The 15,543-nt window shown below is 41.9% G+C and overlaps 1 non-coding gene across 1 annotated transcript; it reads left to right on the top strand.

Moving 5' to 3' along the window:
* The first annotated feature begins 14,764 nt into the window (after positions 1–14,764).
* LOC128706283 (U6 spliceosomal RNA) lies at positions 14,765–14,866 on the top strand. The gene has a single exon (XR_008409841.1). It is a non-coding gene; the product is annotated as a U6 spliceosomal RNA (small nuclear RNA).
* The last annotated feature ends 677 nt before the right edge of the window (positions 14,867–15,543 follow it).

The following is a 15,543-nucleotide window of genomic DNA, read 5'->3' on the forward strand; positions in this document are numbered from 1 at the left end:
TTTATTTACAGCTAGCAAAGTCAGGGTATTTCTCCAGAATGGTCTGTAATATACCACTGTGGATAAAATACTTAGCCATTTCTTGAACACTTCTGAGTGAGTTGTTTCTAAATTCATTAATTTTATCACACTCCAGTACATAATGACGCAAGGTGTGACAATAATCCATCTGGCAAAGTTTACATTTCGTTTGGTCTACATCTGGTGGTGGTGATTTAACCTGCCAAAGATACTTGTAACCCAGCCGGAGCCGGGCGGTAGTGACATCCAAGAGTCTGCTTATTTTGTTGGATGCACCATAGACATGTGGCTCCTCCTGCATGATAGAATGATGATAGATGGACTCACTGGTGTCAATCTCCCTGAGCCTTAAGTCCATAAAATTCAGCTGAAGTTCTTTTCGTATTATTGTTCTCAAACTACTACCTGACAAGCCAAGATTGTAATCTACTCCCTCTTTGAAAGCATACAGCTTAGCCAATTTATCAGTTCTATCATGCATCTGAAGACCAATGTGAGATGGAATCCACAGCATGTGCACTCTGACTCCACTGTCCACAATCCTACCATACCTGTGTCTGGCTTCTGACACAAGCATGCCACAATTTATGCTTAATGAGTTGAGAGCATTTATGGATGACAGAGAATCAGTTACAATTAAACTGTCAATCTTTGATACATAGATGCATTTCAGTGCAAGGAGTATGGCAAACAGTTCTGTCTGAAGGGTAGAGGCCCAATTATTGATGCGTGCTCCAATTTCTTTAAGAGAGCCATCACTCTGTACGACAACAGCAGCACTACCAGCTGCACCAGTGGATTGGTGAACAGAACCATCAACGTAAATAATTTGCGAGAGTGTGTGCTGTGTGACTAAGTTATCAATACAGCTTAAGGCCTCATGTTTGGCTTCAAGGCGAAGTTTTGGTTGTGATTTAAGAAGTAGTTTGGGGGGAAATGGAGGAAAGGTAGTTTGGAATGGGGTAATATTCCATGGAGCGGAGAAGTGCCGCTGTTGCCTTACTTGACATAGATCATGTATCTGATTCATGCGGAGGTCGGTTCCAGTCTTTTCGATCCATCTGGAGGAGTGTTCACCAGTGCTGAGGAAAGTTTGGAGGGCTTCTGTGCAGGGGTTTGAATGAGCTTGCCTGAGCATATTAACCCCAATTAGGATATTTCTTTCAGTAACACGATCTCTGATGCTTGGAATATCAAGTTCTTTTTGCATATTTAAAATTTTGGCAGTACGAGGGCATCCTAGGATGATCCTCATTGCTTCGTTCTGCAGTTTTTCCAGCCCTCCAAGCTTCCAGTCAGACACAAGAGCAAGTAGTGGCGCAGCATAATCAACCAATGATCTAATATAAGCAAGATACATCATTTTCACAATTTTAACATTAGCACCATACCTGGGATGAAGCCCTGCCACAACTCTAAGTGCTCTCAGTCGTTCTTTGTATTGGCGACAAAGTCTTGTTACAACAGGCCCAAGTAGTGGAACCTCAAAGCCTAGATACCTGTATCTGCTTACATATTCTAGAAGAGACCCATCATGCAATTGGATCTGACCAACTGTGCCTCTCTGTCGAGGAGGACGCCTATTGAGTATCTTTGTTTTATCAGTAGAGATTATCAACCCCAGGTCCTGACACGAGGCTAGTACATGATTAAGAATGTTTTGGGTGTTGGAGAATCCGGTGGTGTGAATCATTATATCATCAGCAAAACTAATCACATAATTATGGGGCTGACTAGGCATAGCATTAAGTAATGCATTAATTAGAATATTGAACAGTGTGGGACTGAGCACACCTCCCTGTGGGGTTCCTAATTCAAAGTCTTTAGTTACACTTCTATGTCCCTGGAACAACACAGACGATTTTCTGTTGGACAGGTAGCCTTTAATCCAGCGGAGAAGCCATCCTCCAACATCCATTCTGGCAAGTTCACTAATTATTACATGTCGGTTGGCTACATCGAAAGCGGATTTAAGGTCAAGGAAGGTAGTGTAGGAGCTGTCAGTGTGCAGGGTGAGAAAGGTGGCTATGCAATGATGCACGCTCCTTCCGTGCATGAAACCATGTAACCGGGGAGACAAAAATTGTTTGATTCTGTACATGAGACGATTAAGAATCATTCTCTCAAATGTTTTACACAAGCAGCTAGTAAGAGATATTGGGCGAAATGCATTTTGTTGATTGGGCTTAGGAATTGGAATGATGAGGCTGTTGGTCCAAGATTGAGGGAGCTCCCCAGTTACATAGCTCATGTTATATAATTCAAGTAATGGATTACCTGGTACTCGACACAGCAATCTGAGTATGTTGTAAGTAATACCATCCTCACCAGGCGACGTGGAGTTGCCCTTAGTTAGCGCTGCATCAAGTTCATAATTAGTGAAAGGAATGCTGCAATCATCTGCCTTACTGAGCATAAAGCAAACAAGTCTCTCCCTTGCATCATATTTATCATTTAATTTTGCCTGTGTGGTACTGGGAAGATTGTCATAGCTAGATGTAGCAGCCCAAGCACTAACTCATTCGCCCTATGCAAGGGATGAGGGTGCGCGATCTGCCCAGTTCGTTTACCCTTAATTCTATTTATGTCCCTCCATGCCCGGCTAAGTGGGGTGTGAGCATTAAGACCGTTGACAAATTTTTCCCAGTCGGTTTGCCGCAGCTCTGTCATACGCTCTCTGGCAGCAGCAAGGGCAGTTTGGAAGAGCCTCAGCATTCCAGGGGTACGATGTTTTCTATAGGCTAGGCCTAGTCTGCGAGCAGTACGTTTCAGTGTACGAAGTTTAGAATCATTGTAATAAGTATGGTTTTTGAAGGAGGTATGATTATTACGGAAGTTTGTTGGGTTTAGAGTACCAAGAGGTTGCAGTGGCGGCTCTAAGTAGTTCTGAATACTGCTCACAAGATCATTGTTAAAGGTCTCTACAGAGGAACACTCATAGGAATTATACCAGTCAGTCACATGTGCAACAAAGTCATCATGCTGATCTGTGGGAACATTAAAACGTTTCCGTTTGAATATCCCACCAGGAAGGATAGTATTACCAATATCTAGAGAGGTTAGCCTAGGGAAATGATCAGACGCTATATCTGTTACAATGGAAGACTCACAGCTGGCAGAAGTAATGTTGAAGCCCAGGCACAGATCAAGGACGCCTCCATAGATGTGTGTGGGTTCAAGGTCACCTACAATTTGGACATTATCATGACTGTTTAAGAGTGACAACAGTTGATTGCCATTACGATTACCAAACTGTGAGTTTCCAATGCTTTTGTGTCTCGCATTGTAATCGCCAATAATAAGAGTAGGCTCAGAATGAGCACAAGTTGGGAGCTCCAAGTAATTAAATTTATCAGCAGGAGCATACAAGTTAAATATGTTGAGAGCAGAGTTCCCTGTATAAATCCTAACACCGTGATATTGTAGCCCCTCTGTTTTCTTATGTGCAAGCAGTTGATGGGGAAGTGATTTTTTAATATATAGAACACAAGAGTTAGTAGATTTGAGGTTATATGCAACAAATGATGGTAATTTAGGGGGTTGGGATTTTTCAGGGACTCTGCACTCTTGTAGACACACAACATCAATGGGTTCAGTGGTTACTTTATGATGAAGTTCAGGAAGTCTTTTTCTAAGTGATGCAATATTCCAGCTTAATATAGAAAGTTTATACGAGTTTTGATCCATTATAGTAGTCCTGGGATCATCTTGAGTTTCTCAGCATAATGAAAAAATTTTTCATATAAATAGCAGACCTTATCAATGTCAACAGTGCTACCCTTGTCCATGAGTTTTTTAAGTGCACCTCCAGTTGTAAGGCCTCGTGGGAGTCTTCGTAAACCCAGAGCATGACGCTGTTTATGTGTGAATGTATGATAGGTGACACCACCACCACTCACATTCCCTCCTCCACTAACATTACACGCAACACTACAACTGTCATCACCAGCGCCACTACCAACATTGTGTTCATTACATTTGTCAACAGTATTGTATTCAACATTAATGTCTATGTGACTAACCTCATCACACTCTGCACCACCACTTATATTATGCTCATCACTATTACTAACATTATAGACACCACCACTCTCATCACACTCTTCACCACCACTTAAATTATGCTCATCACTATTACTAACATTATAGACACCACCGCTCTCATCACACTCTTCACCACCACTTAAATTATGCTCATCACTATTACTAACATTATAGATACCATTGCCCTCATCACACTCTTCACCACCAATTACGGTCATCACTATTACTAACATCATTGACACCATAGCCTTCGTTATGATGCTCACTACAGTTATCAACACAAGTATTATATTCGTCATTACTGTGATTAAGAACACCACTACCACCTTGTTCAGCAGCCTTACACTTGCTTTCACAAATTGTGACAATCTTGTTATTGGTACACTCTACACATCTTTCCATGTGTTGTTCAAGTTGTTGTTTCAGGTGAAATTGTTGTGTTTCCAGTATTTTTATGTGCGACATCAGGTTGTATACCACAGGAGCAAGACTTGGAACATCTGGAGACGTGAAGTCCCGGTCAGCTGAGCTATTTGGCTGACTGTCAGCTGACTCAGCTAGGCTGGTATTGACAGCCGACGTGATGGAGGTCTGTTGACGTGCTCCCCAGGTGAGGTGCTCAACCCCATTGTCTGAGGGCAGGCATGAGCCAGTATTCAGACCCGAGGCACCTGGTAGTCCTGGGGGGCCATTATGAGGGGTACAGGGTGAAGTGCGGTTGGCTGCGATGCGATCAGCCCTCACACTGCAGTCAGCATGAGCTGCTGTGACTCCTGAGGTCTTACAATTGATACATTGTTTAGCAACAGTCTGTTGCTGTTTGATCATAGCATAACACCGTTCAGAAGGATGAGCATTGGCACACACTGCACACCAGTGTGACTTAGATGGGCATTTCCTGGCGATGTGGCCCCAGCGTTGACACTTATAACATCGACGTTGAGGAGGTCTGTACAATGCAATGCAGTAGCGTCTGTTGAGGGCTGCACGGGAGTGAATATAGCGTGGCAGAGTCCCCTGGCCAGTCCACTCAGCTAATATCAGACCGTTGGAAAGTCGACGAGGGCTTGCAACTTGCTCTGACGCCAGATATTGAGGATTCAAGTGCTTGTTGACGTTGTAGATGACAATAAGCACTTTAGGTGCCCTTGGTGGGGCAGCTCGGAGTTTGATGTTGGCATATTCGTGAGTGAGAAGTTTGTCTATAAATGCTGAATCATTAGGCACAAAGACGTAGTTATCCTCATCGCGGACAAACTTGATCGTTTTCTCATGATTGTTTACACTAGCTTCGAAAAACCAGTTAAACTTGGTCTCTTGATCAGTGTTGTCAGGGAAATCTAACCTGACAGCTTTGGGAGGGTGTGCGCCCACTGTATTGCTTTCAGCAAGCTTTCTCTGGAAGCCTCGTTCTTTTTTCCGAGCCTGTTTACTAAAATATGTTTCAAATCTGCCTTCACCATCATCTACGTCAACACCATCAGCTATACTCATAGCTGACAGGAGTTTCACACTGGCGATGGGCTAAAGGATACCGGTGAATAGAAGGGACAAGGAAGGGATATTCACCTCGCTAGACACAGGCAATGTGGGTGTAGTGGCCTGCGGGTCGCAGTGCGATTTTCAAGGTCATTCACGGGGCCACAGTCGTCTCGAGAGTTACCAATATTGCACCACTCGTTAATTACTCCAAACCCGCAGCACTTAACACAGCTAGCACACGTGTCTGGGAATGACAGACAAATTTTCACTCTGTGGACAAATAAATCAGCACAAACTTAATATGTTTATAGATGAACCTCTGGCTTGTTACAGTTAAAAAGCTGTTTAGCCTGGATCGGTTAAACTCGCCCTTATCTCATATGTAGATAATGGCGACGAGCTAAGGGATACCGGTGAATAGGAAAGTCGAGGAAGGGACATTCACCTCACTGGACACACGCAGTATGGGTGTAAGTGGCATGCGAGTCTTATAGTGCCATTTTCAAGGTCACCCAGCAGGCCAGACATTCCTCACTCATTTTAAGCCTACGTAGGTACTGATGGTAGCACAATGTCCTAAGTCAGTGAAATCCACTCGTGCAAATAGTTACAACAAATCTGCAGCACTTAACACAACCACTAGGATATTTGCTTGTAGCAGGCAGGTAGGCACACAGGAGACTTATTCGTAAGGTGAGTGGAGTGCGGCACAGAGGACTGACACGGGCACTCAAGCATTTATGTGGTCTGGCAAAAACCGCCTCTAGACCATAAGTAAATAGAGGCGAATGGCTGAGTTCCAAATCGAGGGAGGGGAGGGAGGCGAGGTGGAGTGAAGTTGTAGCCTCCTACAGCCACTTCAAATCAAGATGTTTGTGTTTCACTAGTCACAGTTCACACATAAGAGTTCCAGCAGCAATTCAGCTGCGCTCCAACGATATTTGTTGCATGATGAGTTATCAGTCGGGTGAGATAAGCAGTTCTGATATAGAAGGCCTAGGACTTCCCTCTACACACACACGTCCTCTCCCCTCAACCACTCAGGCCTAACTGGCTTCCGTTGCTGAGGTAAAACTTAAGGTAGTTGAGGGAGTGGCCTCTTATACCATAGTGCGACAATTTTATATGGAGCAAGTCATGGTCAACTGTATCAAAACCTTTACGTAAGTCTATGAAGATCCCCAATGGGACTTCTTTTTTCTCTATTGCAGTGTATACGTGTTCTAGCATGTGTATAATAGCATCATTAGTATTTTTATTAGGCCTGAACCCAAACTGACAGGGGTTAAGTATGTTGTGGGAGATGAGGTAGGAATAGTTTCGCTTATGAATTAATTTTTCGAAGATTTTAGAGAGAGGGTGTAAGTTGGATATTGGCCTAGTTATTCAAGTCTGTTTGGTCTCCTCCTTTATGGATCGGGGTGACCCTTGCTATTTTGAGAACTGTAGGGAAGGTAGAGGATTCTATGGATTTGTTAAAGAGTGTTGCAATGATTGGTGATAGTACTTGTGACGCTTTTTTTGTATATAAAGGGTGGTAAGGTATTTAAATCTCCTGTCTTGTTTTTCAGTGTTGATAATAAGGGAGACTTCAGTAGGGTTAGTCGGAGCTAGGAACAGTGTGTTCGGGTAGTTGCCAGTGAGGTAGTCAATGGGTGGGGTATCTGAGCTTGGGATTTTATTGGCAAGGTTTTTTTTCTATAGTGGAGAAGAAATTATTGAGTCCGTTCGCTGTTTCAGTTGGTGGGAGTTGGGGTTCATCTGGTTTTGTTAATTCAATTTCGCTATTTCGTGGTATCTTTTTTGTTCCTAGAATTTCTGATAGGGTTTTCCAAGTCTTTTTTATATCACCTCGTAGGTTGGATAATCTGTTCTCATAATAGTTTTTTAGCCCTTCTTATCAGGGTGGTTAGGATTGACGAGTAAAGTTTTGTTTGGTCTCTGGTTATGTGACCCATTCTGTACTGTTTTTCGTATAGGTGCTTTGTATTTATGGATTTGAGGATGCTGGGTGTTAGCCAGGGACTGTTCAGTCTCTTAGCTGTCATCTGTTTAGTTTTTTGGGGGCAGTGCTTGTTATAAAGGTATTGGGTCTTTTTTAGAAAATTATTAATACATTTGTCAATATCTGTATAGATTTCACTGTCTTGCTCTCCTCAAGGAAGGTTCCTTGACGATGGTGAGAGGCTTTTGATCTAGGGAATTGGATTTGTACTCCAGTTCCCTGAATTAAGCCTGAATACCTCCCACATCCCCCTACATTCGCTGTATAATCATACGGGTTTAGCGCTTCCCCTTGATTATAATAATACACTCTCCTGCAAAATGTTTCCAACCTCCCTAAATAAACATCAACTATGATACAGTGGTTAAGTTGGTCGACACAAGAGTCTGGATTCATTAATTTGTTAAGTAGAAAAACATAGCTTTCAAAATCCTTCCAATATGGAAAGAAAAATAATTATCTCAGGTTTCCTCACTCCCAGGTAGACGGGAAAGATGCCGGTTATGATCAAAGTGAAGACAGAATAAAAGTAATGGTACAACCGGCTTTTTGGTAAGACGTACAAAACCAAATGGGTGTTCGCTCTTGAAGAAACTGAATGGTACACCACACCAGATCTTCTCTATTTCCGGTACGTCTTCGTAACTCCCCTAGTGGTCACCTTGGGGCCCTCACAGCATAATTTATAGCTGAAACTTAAACTACAAAATGGAGAAACTTATAATAAATATATTATAAACTGTGATGTGGAAAACAGTGTGGGCAAAAATTGCTTGGTATAATATTAAATTGTGAACGAAGATCTAAGTCGATCTGACGAACCTATGAAGGAAAATAGAAATCCAAGCGACATAGTCCATGATATGGCTTGTGAAGACAGCAACAACACAAGCAGTTGTCACAGTGACGGAATAATGGACATAAGCGTTGATAGGAAAAGTAACGATAGATTAATAATACATACCTGCTCAAACGATCAAGATGCACTGATCTTGAATCGTCTATATTAAGCAGGTTTGATCCAAGGATGGAGACGGGAGCACAAATTCCTTGGTAACGAAGACAGCTAAGATGTATTTTACGATGCATTTACAAACGTAAACGGCGACGCAGAAATCCCAGACGTATTTTACGACGCACTTAGTTATGCTTGCGGTGATGTTGACCATAAGAATAGTGGCAAGCCTAGACCACAGCTCCTGAGTAAAAGGGCAGATGAAACGGGTTACAAAGTACAGATAACAATGAACAACCTCACAGTGCCTTCTACGGAGAACTAATTAACAGAAGGGTTAAAAGTACCGTGTTTGGATGGCAGGGACACATCCACTTCTTGTCTTGGATCAGCCAGCAGCCAAGACACAACTAAACTACAAAATCATAGGCTTCTACTCATCAAAAGACTGTAAAAACTTAATGCTCAAAATAAACAGCCACACTATACAGGAATTTGGAAATATGTCTTCCCCTTTTTTAAAATACTGATGCTGTTTGATAAATTACTAATGATACTGGGATAAAAACTAAGAATGTGCTGTTGTTACGCCAAGACCGTATTAATAATCTGTGTAAAAAAACCAGAGAAGCTGATGTATCTAAGACGTCTCGAGAAATCGTTTAATTTATTTTCCCGGGCACTGTATAATACACTCCTGAGTGAACATTTTGGAAATGGGAAAAAAAAAAATAACACATAGTGATAGGTCATACACATTTACGTATACCTTAAAGTACATGTATACTACTAACTGTAAATTAATTACTTACAATTACCACATTGTCACATTGTAATGTGACACCAGACCTCCGTAAATCACAAATTTGGATACATCAGCAGCGTGACATCAAGCTGAAGTTAATTGTTGACAACATTCTAACTTGTACCAGGTGGCTACTCACCACTATGACAAAAATTTTCTTTTTATTACACTGTTGGGTGAGTGATAATCGCATGAAGGTAAGACACCACCTGGAGAAATGAGAGATAATCAGCATCGATCCAAGAAGAGGTCAGACTCAGTTCCTTGGACCAAAATTCCATCACCATCATGAAAGGACCTCCCTTGAGGGATTCATCTACTCTGAGTAGTTCTAAATAACATTCAAGATTAGTGTGGAGAAATTTTCTCCAGGAGGGGGGTATCAGCCCCCTTCAGCCCCTATCAGCCCTGAGGGGCCCAGCCCTCTCAGAAGGGGCAAATATCTTGTTTACTGCTACAGCGAGTAATTGATCCCAGATGCAGTACGAGTATGCGACATGGTCAAGCGACCGCTGCTCCTTGCAGTCCAGTGTTGCAGAGTGTATTTTATAATAAGAGACAGTCCATCTCTTACCTTAGCAGGATAATTAAGGAAAATCCTGCTCCCACTTTATTACCATAGTAAAGATAGTGGACATTGTTGTCTATGCGTAAGACAGCAAGATTCAAACATTCTGCTTTGCCTCACGGAGGAAGTGGCAAGGAAACAAAAGTACTATGTCAGCTTTTCCTTTGTGCTAGGGGCAGTAACGGCATGGGGTGCTGTGGCATCTTCAGATTACTACTGACTCGACTGAGAGTGACACTGACGCCAGGATAACCAACAAAGAACGATCTGTGCGTTAGTGTGAACAAAGTGTCTCATAAAACACAATAAACACTTAAGAGAAGTGTGATCAGCTTCTTTAGTGATAAGATTGTGAACAATAAAGACAAATCTTGTGGAACATAGTGTACCAGTGTGTGTATTCCTAGACTATGGAAGACGTGGACATCCAAGGACACTTCAGCTTCTATCAAGTCACCGATATCTGTCGAAGGTGTGAAGAACACCACAGCTCAAGCTACAAGAGCAAGGTAGGTTACGAATTTCTTGTAGTATGGGGGACTGCACAGTTCTTGAGTCGCAAGGAGTTTGTAATCAACCTATAGTCGGCAGTAAGGTGCGGACTTTTGAGTCCACACAAGTAAGTTTGTCAGCCATCAGTGAATGAAATATGCTGACATAACACCCCCTAGGGGTAATTTATAATCTTACAAATTATGATCTATTCCAGCCCGTTGAGAGATGATCATGACAACAATTCAAGATCTCGTCTGCAGGGGCGGCTGTGTAGACGATTTGCTGTCTTTTATCAGCTAAGTGTTCCCTATATTTAAATTTATAAATTTTATCTTAGTTGGTAAACCCATTTCTCAACAATTAGCATATATTGTAAATAATGTATTATCAAGAATATTGTGGAAAATTACATTTACCTGGATGTATCTCATTAGATACTTATCTTATCTTATACATACCAGTAAATGGTAACAAAGATAATTATTATTTATCAAAGTTACAGAGACAAGTAGGAATTTCTGGGACACCTAGGTCGCAAAAAAATGTCCCCCTTCGATACCTACCATAATCTATCTCTCCACAAATTGCTCTAGACCTATTAATTGCAAATGAAATATACATTACCAGGAATTCTGGTAAAATTTAATAAAAACTTGTGGACTATATTAAAATTAATAAATGATTACATATACACATTTATATAACAGAAGAATGTATAATTATAACACTCGCCAATTAGTCTGGAGATTACAGTGTCATGTACAGAAACCCCCCTCTACCTAAATTTATGATGATAATACTGGCCAGAATTACAAACATAATTTAGATAGTTTATCTGAGGTTCCTTGAGATGTCCTGTCTATCTGCTGCTCAAATTATGCAGAACTGCACATCCAACAATTTCGGCTCCTATTTGAGAGGTTTTAAGCCCAATATAACCCCTAGAGCGACGAAAATTATACACCTTACACTAACGTGTTTGTACTACATTAAAAAAAAAAAAAAAATGGCGACTCCTCCCTGCTCGTCAGTGCAGGCGCAGGGCCTCCCTGTCGGCTCCATTCTCTAAAATACACTTTTAATCAGATTTATTTACACAGCATAAATTTTGGGAAATTTTCCACAAATATTCAGCATTTTGACACTTAGGGGTTAGATTATTTATGGGGACGCACTACAATTAAGAAGTAATGAAGTTTGATCCTAGCAAGGGAAATCAGTTCCAATTCCCTATAACGAGAGCGCTTCGCTGGCATCAAGACTGCCCTTTAAAGTTAAGGGGGTCACAGGAGTTCGTGGACTGGTCGACCGTTCCCAGAGGACCGCGGTCCTCTGGGAACGTTATTTGCTAGAACGCCTCCTCTTTTCTGCAATTTTAAAAGCTCCTAATAATGTGTTGATTGTAACACGAAAGGCCTAGAGCTATTATTCTACTCCCCCCGTGGTTGTTTTGCATCTTATAGCTATATGTTTAGGTGAGGCAGGTAGAGTTAAAGAGATCGGTCTAAATGTATCAGGTTGTTGGGGCTTAAGGATAGGCAGAGTGAGACTATTGGTCCAGGAAGTAGGAAGAACTCCCTCAATGTAACTGAGATTATACAGTGCCAACAAAGGATCATCAGGCACTTGCCTAGGAGTCCCGAGAATATCATAGGTTATACCATCCTCTCCAGTAGTTGATCGTCCTTCAAATAATGCATTATCTAATTCATACTCGGTGAAGAGGCAGTCATTCTCATCAATATTTTGGCTCATAAAATTAATCAGTTTCAACATTTCTTCAGAAGCACTCTAATTTTTTTCTAATATGAGATGGAAGATTTTCATGCCTGGATGTTTTGGACCAGTCATTTATGAGGTCATTTACTTTTTCAAGAAGAAAGGGATGAGCAACATTGCCAGTCTTTTTCCTGGTTATTTTATTTATACTTTTCCAAGCCAGACTTACAGACCCATAGCTCGATTGCTAGCGCACTCAGCTCACACACTGAGGTCTGGGTGGAAACGTTAGTACGTGTTTCAGTAAGACACCTGCTGTCCGTATTCAGGTTAGGTTAAGTAAGTTTCGTCAGGAAACAGGACAAGTGTTTCCTGACGCGGGTCTTAGATGATGACCCGATGTCGGAGCTTTTGGTCATCTGACCGAGGACTTCCGCTGGCTTACCGGCCCAGCGGAAGTCCTCGAGTATCTTCCCATCTGGAGGCAGGAAACACACAAACACCGGCCCACCCCTTTAAAAATTATGGTCATAATTATAACCATTTTTCTTTTTTGTCTATGTTCACCCATCAGTAAAATGGGTACCTGGGTATTAGTGGACTGATGTGGGTCGCATCCTGGGACAAAACTGACCTATTTTGTGAGAAATGCTCAGCATAACAAGTGACTTTCTATATAGTAGTATGTTATTGATGTCAGCTAGGACTGTATACCTTGTACATGTACTTGTAGAAACGAAGATTATTATCATTGCTATGATCACAAACATCAACAGTAAAGTGTGCTTAGCCTGGTGGCTAAAGCTCCCGCTTCACACACGGAGGGCCCGGGTTCGATTTCCGGCGGGTGGAAACATTTCGACACGTTTCCTTACACCTGTTGTCCTGTTCACCTAGCAGTAAATAGGTACCTGGGTGTTAGTCGACTGGTGTGGGTCGCATCCTGGGGGACAAGATTAAGGACCCCAATGGAAATAAGTTAGACAGTCCTCGATGACGCACTGACTTTCTTGGGTTATCCTGGGTGGCTAACCCTCCGGGGTTAAAAATCCGAACGAAATCTTATCTTATCTTATCTTATCAAGGGGAAGCGCTAAACCCGGAGGATTATACAGCGCCTGGGGGGGGATGTGGAAGGCATTCAGGCTTAATTCGGGGAACTGGAGCACAGATCCAATTCCCTAAATCAAGAGCCCCTCACCAACATCAAGGAACCTTCCTTGAGGGGAGGAATTATATATAACTCCTCCGCGCGAGCTGACCAATGTAAATGAACGACTTAATAAAATATAATTTATTAAGCCAGCTAACAATTTACTTGATAATATTTTAGTAAATATCTTCGAAGTTCTTAAAAAGAAACTTTATATTTTATTAATAATTACATAAAATCCTTAAATTTTAAGAAGCAAAGTTTAAATTCTTTTTACATATTTATTCTTCCTTAATAATCGTTACAAAATTTCAATGCATTTGATAACTTTTTGTATACTCGTTTTGAGTAATATATTTGTAAAAACAGAAACCTGAAAACATTTTTAAGGAAAGCATTTATATTTCGTTATCAATTTTTTTTATTAAACATGGAATTTCCCGTGGCTCGATGGGCAGTGGACTCAGCATACATTCTGAGGGTCCGTGGTTCGAGACCTGGCATGGGTGAAAACATTGGGCATATTTCCTTACACCGGTTGTCCATGTTCATTCTATTATAATCTAGGTGACTTGCCGGAATGGATCCCGGACCCGGTCTCTTCCAATTTGGTGACCCGGGCATTGGTTCCCCGGGTAGGGCAGTGTCGTTCATCTTTGTTACTCTTGCACGACAGTCCTTCGGTGGGAAGAGGGGTTCTTTGGACAATTATGTCCCCAAGTCAGTTAGCGCTATTGATAGTTGCTGTATGGTGCAACAGGTCCTCAGCAGGCCTTCACAGCGACTTCAGCGGGGAGGGGGGGGGGGTGACTTGCAATGACTAGGAGTAAGATCTCAGTCTCTGATGACTAGGTACATTAGATGTGATGCCTCATCCTCCCAGGCCCGTCCTACTGGGGTCACTGGGAAGTGTCTGCGGCGATCCATGTTCACTCATCAATAAAATGGGTACCTAGGTGTTAGTCGACTGATGTGGGTCGCATCCTGGGACAAAATTGACCTAATTTGCCCGAAATACTCTACATAACATATGGTGGCTAAAGCTCCCGCTTCACACACGGAGGGCCCGGGTTCGATTCCCGGCGGGTGGAAACATTTCGACACGTTTCCTTACACCTGTTGTCCTGTTCACCTAGCAGCAAATAGGTACCTGGGTGTTAGTCGACTGGTGTGGGTCGCATCCTGGGGGACAAGATTAAGGACCCCAATGGAAATAAGTTAGACAGTCCTCGATGACGCACTGACTTTCTTGGGTTATCCTGGGTGGCTAACCCTCCGGGGTTAAAAATCCGAACGAAATCTTATCTTATCTTAACAAGCGGATTTCTATGTAGTAGTACGCTACTGATGTCAGCTAGGTCTGTATACATTGTACATGTACTTGTAGAAATAAAGATATTTGTGCGAAATCGCCTGTATGAACTCCAATATTACGTTCATACAAGCAATTTGGGTAGGATGCAACTAATGTAATTATCACTTAACAATTTGTGTGGCATCTCTGAGGTAGGTGGGGGTTTAAGACAATTTAGGTAACAAGGAAATCATCGATACAGAGAAGATTAGCATGGCCCCTGCGCAAGGATGACACGCAAAATCGTGAAGCGTTCCACATTTTTTAAAGGACCCCAATGGAAATAAGTCACTCTGTCTGACTTTTTTGGGTTATCCTAGGTTCTCTACACATATGCTGCTATGTATGATAATTCTGTGTAACTGTATTTGTGTATACCTGAATAAACTTACTTACTTCGATACCCACCACCTCAATCTTCACTCGCGTCAGCCGGGACCTAAAATATTGTACATTACATTTAAACTTAAACAAAACCAGGAATTTTGGTTTGATTGGTTGTGGACTGTATGGGTTTTAGGGAGTGACTGAAAGTAATGAGAGGGGGGGGGGGGGCTCCATGACATACCAACATTATAACACATAAATTGGTATAATTATTGACAAACTTTGGGATACCACTTACCATATTTTCTCTGGAGGTCGCTAAGTGCAGCTGGATCACTTACACCTCCCTTACTATACAGAACCTAACTGGCCAGTTAGCTCTACTTAAAAGGACTGTTACTTAGCTTTGGGTGGTGATGGCTCTCTTATTTTCCTCCATATACACGAGATTCCTTGATGTCCTGCCAATTTCTTGTCCTTAGTTTATCAGCAGGAGTATATCATTATTTCACAATTGTATTTTGAGGCTTGTAACCCATGAAACCTCGGAAAACGCAGACTTTCTGGCACAAATTACAAAGTGCTCTCACCAATTGAATTCAATATGGTGTCTTC

This window comes from Cherax quadricarinatus, chromosome 1, assembly GCF_038502225.1.
Source record: "Cherax quadricarinatus isolate ZL_2023a chromosome 1, ASM3850222v1, whole genome shotgun sequence".
Classification (NCBI taxonomy): Eukaryota; Metazoa; Arthropoda; class Malacostraca; order Decapoda; family Parastacidae; genus Cherax; species Cherax quadricarinatus.